The sequence below is a fragment of the Medicago sativa genome, chromosome 6 (assembly GCF_051527215.1).
Source record: "Medicago sativa cultivar Bolivia chromosome 6, Bolivia_mono, whole genome shotgun sequence".
Lineage (NCBI taxonomy): Eukaryota > Viridiplantae > Streptophyta > Magnoliopsida > Fabales > Fabaceae > Medicago > Medicago sativa.
In genome coordinates this window covers 68,818,453-68,830,928 of record NC_140754.1, presented here as the reverse complement: position 1 = coordinate 68,830,928, position 12,476 = coordinate 68,818,453, and the positions used below count along the sequence as shown (strand labels likewise).

The window sequence follows — 12,476 nt, the reverse complement described above, 5'->3', positions numbered from 1 at the left end:
TGATTTAGGGCAATAGATAATTACCTGGGATTTCCAGATTTTCTCTTCAGCTTCTTTGATGTCTGGTTCTTCAATGAACACAGGAGCACCAACGGAAAATTCCTTAGAAAAATTAATAGGTTCATCGCGCTTAGCAGCTTTTGAGGAGGTGCTTTCTGCATTCGTCATGGTTAGAAGTGTTTGTCAAATAGAAAGATGAATGGAATGGTGTCACTTTTTCTGGAAAAGATGAAGTTTTGAAAAAGGATTTTTCTCGGTCCCTTTTTGAAGACGAAGATTGAACAGTAAAAAGGGGAAAGTTTGGAGAGTGAGAAGGTAAAGGTAAAGTTTTTATGTTTTATAGCCTTTTGATCTAGACATGTGTCAACATCTTGTGTTGACAGTTTTTTACAAAGTAGTTCCCAATGACTGGAATGTGGCCCACTAACTATGGTGGGGACACCAAAATCTTATTTTTTGAATTGTTTCCCTGAAACGGATGACGTCACTTGAGTTCAAAAAAAATGTCGAACAAACTGAAGTATATTCATCGAAGTCAGAAACATCTTTCTCTCCCTATCAATAAGATGAGTCGACAATGACGTTTCCGGGGGGCAATTTGTTAGCCTATAATTTTAAAGGCTATCATTAAATGCATTCAAAGAGGATTGACCTTATCATCGAAGAAATAGGAAAGTTAACTCTGAAGGTTTTTTATCAAAGTTGGGCTTGCTGGGAGCGCGTGTTCCGGTTCAACAAACGAGACCTATCGAGAGACAGTTATTTTGGATAAGGACATCTCTAAAGCGCGTTCGAAATTCAAATTTAATAGATAAGACTTGTTAGTTTTCTATAGTTACAAGTTTGAATTCGAATTTAGGCAGTTATTCCTATTTGTATAAATAGTAGTTTTTCTGATAAAAAAGTGGTCACAATTCAATCATACAAAACTTACACTCAAATTATCCGTATGGAAGCGAGAAACGAATTACAAGTTGCAATGTATGAATCTGTGTACCGATTTACATTCAATCGAATGCAATTTACGTTCTTTTTCTTAAAAGTCTCTGCATTTTTACTTGTTCTTTTGAACAATTTATCTGCATTTTTTACTTATTTCTTTTAAGCAATTCAATATTGTCTTATTTAACACATTTCGATTGAGTTCAATTGGATTGAATTCGATTATTTTACTTATATGTTGTTTTTAAAGTTCTTCAAAGAACAATAGCAATTTTCTGGAAATAACGAAGCACAAATATGCTCTTAAGATTTACTGGTTGATCTTGCAAGTAACTATTTTTAAACCAGCGGTTGTTTACCAAAAATCAGTGTAAACAAACATCAATACATACATCACATAAACAGCGGCTACCACCAACACCAATAAGAACACTAACCACAAAAATCAAAGTCAACCCCTAAATCAAAGTAAAACCTCCACAGTTTCTCGTGATTGACCACAAAAACAAAATCCAAACACTTGTCGTCCACTTCTCACCATAGCTGATCGAAACTATGCATATATAGAAGAGTTTTCTGTTTTCTCTATTTTTACTGCATATATAGAAGGCCTTAAAGGAATCCCCTATCCACGTCAATTCATTTGAAGCTTCTTAAAGCATTGAACGCCCAGAACTCATTACCGTCATTTTGTTTTGATTATAGTTAAACATATATTTCCATAGTGAATTTAAGCCACCAAAATATAACTATATGTAGTTGTGACAAAATCATAAGTTATCTTCTTTTATTCAAGTCATAAAAATCTAACAATATGGTTCATATGTTTTTTACTCTCTTATTATTTAATAGCAAATTCACCATAAAGTCCATCAAATTATTGAGATTAAGAGTGTTCAAAAATAAGAGTTTTTTCTAGGAGAACAAATGTAAGAGTTGATTTTCCTTTAGGAAATATATATATATATGCGTTTATGAGTTGCAAAATGTTTCAGCCAAATATCATCTTTGAAGTCTCCGATAGTTCAAAATTGATGAAATACCGATATCTTTTTTTTTTTTGAATCGGCAAAATATTATTAACCAACAACCGTGCAAGACGCACTAAAAAGCTCGTGTGGAGAAAAAAAAAATGAAATACCGATATCTGATACAAATCATGCAACGATATGTGTCAGTGATTAAACTTATTTAAAAAAATAACAATTATTCGATATATTATTTTATTATTATTTTTTTTAGTTTTTTTTTTTAAAAGAGGAAACATGATTACTCTAATTTTTTTTCTTAAAAAAAATAAGAAAAATGATAAAATATTATTAAATCTACATTAGCTAATGATGTTCTTTGTAGGATATACTCCAACCCGAATATAAGCAAAAAAAGTACTCAATAGTCAATGTGGTTAAAAAATTAGTCCACATACATCAATAAGCCAATAACTTGTCAAAGGAGAGTTGCCCTCTGGCTGCTTTAGCTTAATCTCATAGATTGGTAGCAAAGAAACGTTAATTAAAGGATGCATGTGTTTCAGCTTTAGGGAAGTTTTTTTTTAATTACTATTTGATTTCTTTTATGTTGTGTCATATAAGTTTAACATTTAACATTTTACATGTTATGTAAAATTTGTGTGGCTGAAAACATGGTTATATATATAACTTGTGGCTGCGGCCGTTGTATTAACTAGTAAGGATTTTTTTTACTATTGACATCAAATATTAGAATTTTATTTATTGACTCTGAAAGTGTAGTCCAGTGGTAAGTAAAGTAGTTGGAAGCATAAGGAGTTAAAAAAAAAAAAAAAAAAAGAGGTGTGAAGTTCAATCCCTACTGCTACCAATTTTCCCACAATAACAATATTTTTTTTGGTGGTTGGGGTTTGAATGCCGGACCTTGTATATAATATGCATTGTTCATACCAACTGAGTCAAGCTCACGAGGACTCCCACAATAACAATATACAAACAAGTAACATCTGTCTATAAAAAAATAAAATAATTTAAAATCTCATATCTCATGTTTTCTCTTTAAAATCTCATATCTGTGTAATTATCAACTCTCAATCAACTCTACTATATCTATAATAATTTAAAATACTCTCTAAATCATCAATGTTACGGATAGAAAGCAAAGACAAATATAATTTATTTGATCAATAAAAAATGGCATTCTTTTAAACACAAGTGCATGGACCTAAGAGTTATAATATGGTTATGTATGACCATTTGAATTCTATTTAGAAGGTCAACCTCTACTAGAAAGTCAAAAGTGTCAAACATATATGGTATAAAAGGACGTTGATTGTCATAACATGTTTTCTCACGTTTGACCAATTTGTTTAATGCAACTTTGAGGGTTGTATATCCCACAGTAAAAGCCCACGATCCCCAATCCTACAACTAGTGAAACCCCAATTAAGTCCACCTATGCATGTTTTCCTCCTATCACCGTACACCATAACATTTGTTGGCCTAAATTTCGATCTTTCATCTTTTAGGTCGAACAAGAAGTTCACAAGTGCCTCCTCCTCTGCATATATTTCCGCCCACCTATATATATATATATATATATATATATATATATATATATATATATATAAGATGATAGGTCTAACAAAGTCATGCTTGTATTTGAAACCATGAAACTCCTTCCAATGAATTGCATTACGTCATATAAGGCACATCTCATCAATAGGATATAATGGAATTATAAGGCAATATTTGAGGATTGTATGATACTTTACTGATGAAATATGTTGATCTAACACATCCATAGGGATAGATAAAAGAAAATTTTGAGCATGTGCTTCTTGAAGAGAGCCAAAAATTGCTTTTTTTTCTTCTTGTGGACATGTCAAACTTCACTTTGATATTTTGAACAATTATACTGAAAATAGCACAAGCCAATACATGTTGTGCTTTAGTAGAAATGATGTGCTTTCTGGTAAAATTATTAAAGTCAAAATATGGAATCATATCCTGATGACTATCAAAAACACTATCAAAATCAGAGTCCATACAACCTCTCCCATTATCTTTCATAATATGGACTCTGATAATGTTTTGTAGCACCCAATATTGTGCCCAAGAAACGCAAACGCGTCGAGTACAAACCCAACACCTAACCCTAATAAGTAAATAATCCAACCTTCATTGATGTTTCCAAAGAAATGACCACCACCAACTATACTATCTTTAACCATCCCGTGCAAATCTTTAGCAAACAACAAAGATGCCTCTTCCATGTTAATTGGCCAAAACTTTCTTAGGCCAAAGAAAAGTTTGATATACCCATGCATGCTCGAAGTAGAAGAAGCACTTTGAGGATCTATTAACTGTGGAAGAAGATGCATTAACTCAACAACGGACAAAAAATCTATGTCTTATGAATATACAAATTCAGAGCCTAATCCTGGCCTAGACTCCCAAATAGTAGTCCCATCATCAAGATACCAAACAAGGAAAATTATACGATTATCTCTAATAAGATGGGTACGAGGTTATAACGCAGGAGCAAGGCCCCAACAGATAAATAAGATTCTAAATAAATCTAGTAAATAAATCAATATCAACAAATGTAGAGTGTAAATCATTAATGTAGAGTAACATTTAGAGTTTTTATAATTGAAATTTCTAAGTCAAAATACTATGGTAATGCTCATCTCTAAATCCTAGCTTCGTATCTTCTACATGCCATTTTATGTATTTGGTCGGTCCAGAGAGTTTTGTTCTCACTTTAATTGAAAACCTTATTGTTTGGATACCAAAATTTGCAAAAAATAAATTCATTTATAGAATTCAAAAGAAAAACATGATGTTTCATTGCATGAGCACGAATGGTTTGATATTTTGATAGGTGGCATAAATTCATTTATACAATCACCATCACTCAACATGTGTCTAAAATCACACTATCAACTCCAGCGGAAAGTGATGGTAAGGATAAGCACAATAAAATATTATGGATGAGATAAGAAATTAACAAAAAAAGATTATGGATGAGAACAACCCAATATTTTATATCACACAAAATCACATTTAGCTTGTTAATATAAAAATAATTTTAATTTTTTTTTAATCAGCAAAAATTTATTAATAACGCGATCCTTGCACAAGACGAACAGAGATCGGCGAAGTACAAACAAAAGGCGTCGTATATAGGCGGAGCACCTGAAAACCAAACACCAGAAAAGACACCCCTGTGATCAACACCCAAAAGATAACACCCACTAAAAAACCTCCCAACCTAAAATAGACTCCTATACAACCAACCATTGAAAATCGCATCCATAACACCCATTGTCACTACTCACCCCAATAGAACACCCTTGTACAAGAAAAACCGAGTCATCAACACCCTAACTGAGCCACATCAAACTTTTCTAAAGATCAATCAACCTCCACCACCGCACAACCTCCGGTCCACTGAAAGAACACCTAAAAAAGCCCAAAACCAATCTAGAACCAAAGAACTGACTCCCGATCTCGAATCAAAAGCGATCGGCCCACCAGACTTCAGGACCAAATCATAAGGCCACCTCACCCCCAGTTCACCAGAGAGACACCAAACCAGTCAAAACTAGATTGCAGAAAGACACCAGTTCCCGATCTCGAAGCAAAAATAATTGGCCCACCAGCATCCATCACACAACAAGTAAGACAATCAGCCTGATATACAGTTGTGTAAAGCGTCAATCAAATCAAAACAAAGGGAGCTGCTCAGCTCGAACGACACTCATCTTCAAATCACCCTAGACACAAACAAGAGTAAGCGACAACAGATATGGACCCGAATAACAAAGGCGGCCTCCATAAGGAATCACCCACCACAACCACCATAAAAAAACACCCACCATCTAACCACCCCCTGAAAAAGCTCCCGTCCGCAAAGCGTTTTGACACCAGATCCACAACCACCCATCGAAACCACACCAAGACAGCCCCACGAACACCCAAAGTCCACACATCATTGTCGCCGCCACCACAACCTCAAAAAACGAACCACCGCCACCACCACTCAACACCACCACCACCACCAAAACTATTCCGCCAAACCGCCTCACTACGAAACAGACGGCCACGTAAAAACAGATCAAGAGGAAGACGAATACCAACCACAAAACACGGGCAGCGACTACGGTTTGAAGTGGAAACATAACCCCGATCCTATAAAAACGGTCGTCGGTGACGAGGAAAAAAGAACCACCACGACCACAACACCATGCATCACCACCACCACGCATCACCACCACACCACGGAGACGCAAGATGGAGCCACAGACCCATATAAGAGAAAAAACACAAGAACAGAGCCAAAACAGGGGAAGGGGACAGTGGTGCGGAGACGAGGTCTCAACGCACCCCCCACCGTCGGAGATCTCCAAGAGATCGACTGCCAGCCACCACCTCACAAACACCACAGAACCACCACCCAAAACGCCTAACAACCACTTCCTCACCACCACGGAAAACACCACCCCACCACCACCACAGACTCGCCCTCAAGCACCGCACACAACAGCAATACAATGGCTAGGACAGAAAACAGGTAGAACAAGCTTAGAACAACCAGATCTGGAACAAGGAACAACCTTCGACGGAAGAAAAACGCATCACCGGAGAACGGAGAAAACGCGTCACCGGAGGTCGGATAAGATGGTGGTGCGGAGGGCCAACGCCGCTCGTCACACCACCAGTCACAGCCATCTACATGATTACGGGAAAGGAGGTTTGGAACAAGGGGAGATAAGGTAAGCGAGAACTTTCTTTGTAGAGAGAGGTCAGAAAAAAAAAATTAAAAATAATTTTAATTGATAAGATATATCCTTGAGGCTGAAGACTTTAAAATGTGTTATGACTTTGTGTCGTGTCAATTTAGACCATTTACAATGATTTTCTCCTTCAACAAAACTGAACACCCACTTTTTCAATTTCCAGCACTCCACATCATTTTCTCTCTTATTCAACACTCATTCAACTTTTATCCTCTCCAATGGTTTTTGATTCAACACTCTACACCACCACTTTTTATTTCTTATTCTTATTTAATTATATATTTTTGTTTTTATAATTACATAAAATTACAATTATCGATTATAATTAAATTAAAAAACACTTAACAATTTATTTTTTTGTTTTTTGTAAAAACAAATTTTATTTAAATAATTTATTTTTATTTTCATAACTTAAAATGCAATACAACAAACTAAGCATGTGACACACAAATAACTTAAAATGCAAGACAACAAACTAAGCACACACAACACAAGTAATTTATTTAGTACGATACAAATCATCTTCAATCACGAAACATTCAAAACTTTGTCCATATGTGCTTCACTAGATCTGATTGCAATTCGTGATGAACATTTGGATCACGCAACTCGGATCTAGCACGCACATGATTTGCAAAAGCGGGTAACACCTCGGTCGAGTATGGTTGCGGTGTACTAGATCCACTTCCCCCAGATTGCTCAAATTCAGTCCAACATTGAGCATATGTATCTCGTTCATCCTCAACAATCATATTATGTAATATGATGCATGACCTCATGATGATACCCAAATCGGCTATGTCCCACAAGCGAGATAGTTCACGGATGATTTTAAATCAAGATTGAAGCACTTCAAATGCACGTTCGATGTCCTTCCGACATCCCTCCTGATGTTTTGCAAATAACTTATCGTGTTCACTTTGAGGAAGTCTAATTGATTTGACGAAAGTTGGATAAGAAGGGTAGATACCATCAGCTAGATAATATGCCATATTATAGGGACATTGATTCACAAAGAAATTCACCCTTGGAGCCTTTCCCTGTTCCACATCATCAAACACTGGTGACCGGTCTAGAACATTTATATCGTTCAATGTTCATGGACATCCAAAAAAGGCATGCCAGATCCATAGATCATGAGATGCAACTGCTTCAAGAATAACTGTAGTGGTTCCCTTATCCCCCTGGTAAATTGACCTTCCCATGCTTTAGGACAATTCAACCCACTCATTTTCCACCTCCTCCAAGGCAGCGTCCTTGCTTTTCTTTTTACCCTTTTTTTTAGCTGCCTCCCTACCCATTGGATGAGCACTAGATCCTACAGAGTTTGAGCCACTTGCATCACTACTGTGAGATCTCTTAGATCCTCTACTTCCTGAGCCAATATTTCCTCCTACTTGACTACCATAACGTGGTTGATCACGGAGAACTGCCATTCTTCCATTAAAGTAAATTGAACATTCTTTCTACATGCATATAATTCCCGCGCGCTTTTGCCAAAACATCAGTTTCCGACCAACCGCTTCCTTGTAAACGCTTAGCGCCTTCATAAGCACCAATCCATTTATTCAGTACTTTGCTCATATAATTAAAACGATTTCAACATGCAACTAGATCGCGCGGAGAATCGAATGAGCAACACTCGTTACAATACTCAGCAATTTTACCCCAATATGTTTCACCTCTCTGGTTTCTCCCGACAACACTGCTTGTTCCATATTTAATCCACGCAATAATTAGCACCGAATTTTTTTCAGTGTTCCATGCTGGTTGCTGGTTTTTCTTGCTCTTAGGAGTTGAATCTTCTGGATTTGGAGTGACTTCATTAGCAACTGTCATGCCACTAGGAGTTATTTGTGTTGAAAATTCAGGAAATTCAGATGCACCAACACTGGGAAAATTTTCATTCTCCATTGGCATATAACCATTAAACGGGGGTGTTTGAGATGGATATCTCATCATAGATCCATAATATGGATGAAAGTTTGGAACAGAGGATGACAGGTTGAAATTTGGTGCAAAACCAAAATTAGGTATGTTTTGAGGTATGTTTTGAGGACGTTGGTTGGAAAATTGATTTGGATTTTGATAATTGTTGGGATTTTAGTAGTTAAATGGGTAATTAGAATAATTTTGGGTGTTGAAATGGTTATTATTGGGATCCATTTCACTAAAAACAAGATTAAAATTTCACTTAGTTTGCTAATAGAAAGATAATAATAAGATTAAGATAGTGAAAAACTTGGTTTTTTTTTTCTGTGTCCAAATCAAATGAACCAAGTCTCTATTTATAGACAAAGAAAAAATCATGAATTTTGGTAATTTTTAAAAAAAAAAATTAATTTACAACGAAATAATTGAGTCAAATTATTAAAATGATAAGAATCAATCCGGCAACCAATCAGAACCAAACACGTGTCCCTCCTTATCCAGAAAGCAGATTCTCTCTCCACCTCATGCAGCATCACGTGCTTCTGTCTGCGCGTGTGGTGCACACACCATTTCTGGCCATTCTTAGCTTGCCACGTGTTCCTCCGGCGTCAGATTCAACATGTTGAATTGATTCAACCTCTCTTTCATCCACATCATCATTCAACACACCATTGGAGGACTCCCACATGTTGAAGGTTGCTTTCAACATAGGCATTCAACACCATTGTAAGTGGTCTTATGTGTGCTAATCCGTAAATATCTGACGTGTGACATGTGTGGCATGACGTGGCATGACATTGGATTGATCCTCCAAATTAATCAGTTTTGGATACCGGGTTTTTAAAACAAAAAATATTATCCACAAAAGGACTTTGTAAATCAATTAAAGTCATAGGAGAGTGTGTATAATAATAACCTCAGTGTTATGGATATTTTATCTTCAAAATTTGATTTTGAATTGAGTTTTAAGAAAAAATGGGTAAATGTGAAATGTCAGTTGATGATGATGTTGAACAACAAAATATGGCTGCTTGGCTTGTTGGATTAAACACTCTCAAAATTCAACCTTTCAATCTTCCTTCTCTTGGCATTCATCTAAAATTTCCCTTATTAATTTCATTGTATTATTATTGTTGTTGTTGTTATTGTTATTTTTGTTGTTGATGATGATTGTTTCGTCAATTTTTGTTCATTATTAAGGATTTGGGACTTGGATTCTCTCTAGTTGGAAAATGAAGAGTAAATTGGAACTGTGGATTGATAATTAGTGAATTGGATTCAAAATCCAAGTCATAGAAAGAAGAAAAAATTAGCATAACAATTAACGTACTAATATTTTCCATTCAGTAAAAAAAAAGACTTCATGAATTGCCAAACTTCATCTTAAGTGTGTGGCAACCTTGAAAAGGATCCAATCACCTTGGGAGAGCTCAGTCAAATTCACACATGCATGCTACCTCCTGCCCACCCATACACTAGAACATATGTTGGCCTAAGTGCCGATCTTCCTTCTTGTGAGTTGGTCAAGAAATTCATTGGCGCATCCTTCTTCACAGATACGATATATCGTCCGTCTAAATATATCAAAAAAAGACATCTCTAACAAAATCATGTCTTTATTTAAAGCTGAGAAGCTCCTGACAATGAATGACAAGGAAAAACATATGTAATGAAACACACTGTTTCATTATATAAGGAAAAGAAAAGAAATAAATAAGTAGTAGTAATAATAATAATAATAATAATAATAATAATAATAATAATAATAATAATAATAATAATAATAATAATAATTATATATATATGGTAACACAACACACACGTGAGGGAAAGGAAAAAAATAAATAAATAAATAGTTAAATAATAATGATATTAAAAACAGAACATGGTGGAACCTTCTACAAAACACACTCCCTCCTATTCATTTATTTCCCATCGTAATCCTCCCTGTTTCTCATTTTCTTCACTTCTTCCTTTTGCAATTTTTTTTTTCAAATCATGAAATCTATTCCACAAATCAAGCACCCATAAGCAAAGCTATACATCTAAGTTAAGCTATTTCATAATACAAGTGAGGTTTGGAAGAATTTTAAGGTTAGGGTTTGAGCTTTGGTGAAGAAGAGGAGTACCCACTCTTAGTAATTGCTCATTGAGATACGATACCGGACGCTTCACATGCTTCTCCTGGGGTGATTGGAGAGCACACTTAGTGGATTCGTCATAACTGTGAGTTGATGACGATCATTATCATATATTTTGATTATTGCTATCATTGGTATTTTGCTTATTTATATATAAGTATTTATTTAAACGGAGAAGCACAACCTTTGAATATTTTTCTCGTCATCGATATTAATATATACTCATCAAATTAGGCTACTTATGATTTATAAGTTATTAAATTTGAAATTGAGGTTTGGTTGCATATATTATGACATGAGTTTTGAGATATGGAGAAATACGGTTTTGAGATATATGTTTTTGGGAATTTTCGATATTAATATATACTCACTTTGATGCTACTTATGATTGATAAAGTTTTGGAGTTAAAATGGAGATTTGATTGCATATATTTTGTGCACTAGTTTTGATATGTTCCTAAAAAATTAGTTTTGATATGTTCTAAAGCATGGTTTGGAATTTTGTTTTTTCGAAGATTTTGGTATTAATATGTACTCGATGTGGATTTCATTTGGATTACTTATGACTACAAGTGGTAGATTTTCAATTGAGTTTTGATGGTACATATTTTGATCCGATATGTTGAAAAATATGGTTTGTGAGACGTTTTGAGAATTTGTTTTGAAAATTATGGTTTTAGTGACGACGACCTAGGTGCACCTAGTATGTGATTTCAATTAGGTAATGTTACCCCATTAGATGGAGCCGCCCCTATGGATAGGCCGCCATTAGGAGGAGAGGGCTATCAATGAGAGGCAAACTACCTAATTGAAAATGTTTTACTCTTGTTTTGAGTCGAGAGAAAAGAGCTATCCGTTAGATGGAGCCGCCCCTATGGAAAGGCCACCATTAGGAGGAGAGGGCTATCAACGAGATGGAGCTAGTTCTCGATTCACCCATTTTGATTATTTTTATTAAATTGAGTTGGCTATACTTTAAAAACATTTTGTTTTGAGTCGAGAGAAAAGAGCTATCCGTTAGATGGAGCCGCCCCTATGGAAAGGCCACCATTAGGAGGAGAGGGCTATCAACGAGATGGAGCTAGTTCTCGATTCACCCATTTTGATTGTTTTACGAAATGGAGTTTTCAATATATTTTTAAAGGCTTTACCTTGATTTTCGTCAATATATTTTTAAAGGCTTGTAATGTTATTTTCACCTCTTTACGATATTGGATTTTCGTTGAAGTATACTTATTTGATTGGAAATATTTAAAATGTGTGAATTTTCACGCGTATAAACGGTTGCATATTATTATAATTTTATACGGTTACTAGCTTTGTAAATTAAAATTATATTTGAGAAAATTAACTAATCGTGCCCTTGTGTGTTTCCCTTCTAGTTGGTAGTGGTTGTTGTCTCTCACTAAGTCCTCGTGACTTACTCTTTTATTTTCTATTTTTTTTCAGATTCCTAAGCAGCTAAGTAGAAAGCTACTAGCAGATTCAAAGTTTTTGCAGTGTCACTTTTGGTAGGCCCTCTTGGTTGGCTTCTCTTTCTATATTTATATTTCAGTGTCCATTGATGTATCTGCAGCTATTTGGTAGTCTAGGATGTGATATTCTGAGTTGTACAAGTATGAGAAAAATGTTATTTGAGATACTGGATGATGAAACAGGTTTTTAAAACAGGATTCATATCTTGGAAA

At 35.2% G+C, this 12,476-nt stretch overlaps 1 long non-coding RNA gene and 1 pseudogene across 1 annotated transcript; one reads left to right on the top strand and one right to left on the bottom strand.

Moving 5' to 3' along the window:
- Positions 1-7,923: 7,923 nt before the first annotated feature.
- Positions 7,924-10,307, bottom strand: LOC146916501 (uncharacterized; annotated as a pseudogene).
- A 330-nt stretch (positions 10,308-10,637) lies between these two features.
- Positions 10,638-12,476, top strand: LOC146916500 (uncharacterized). Its single transcript, XR_015013879.1, has 2 exons — positions 10,638-10,873; positions 12,238-12,476. It is a non-coding gene; the product is annotated as an uncharacterized LOC146916500 (long non-coding RNA).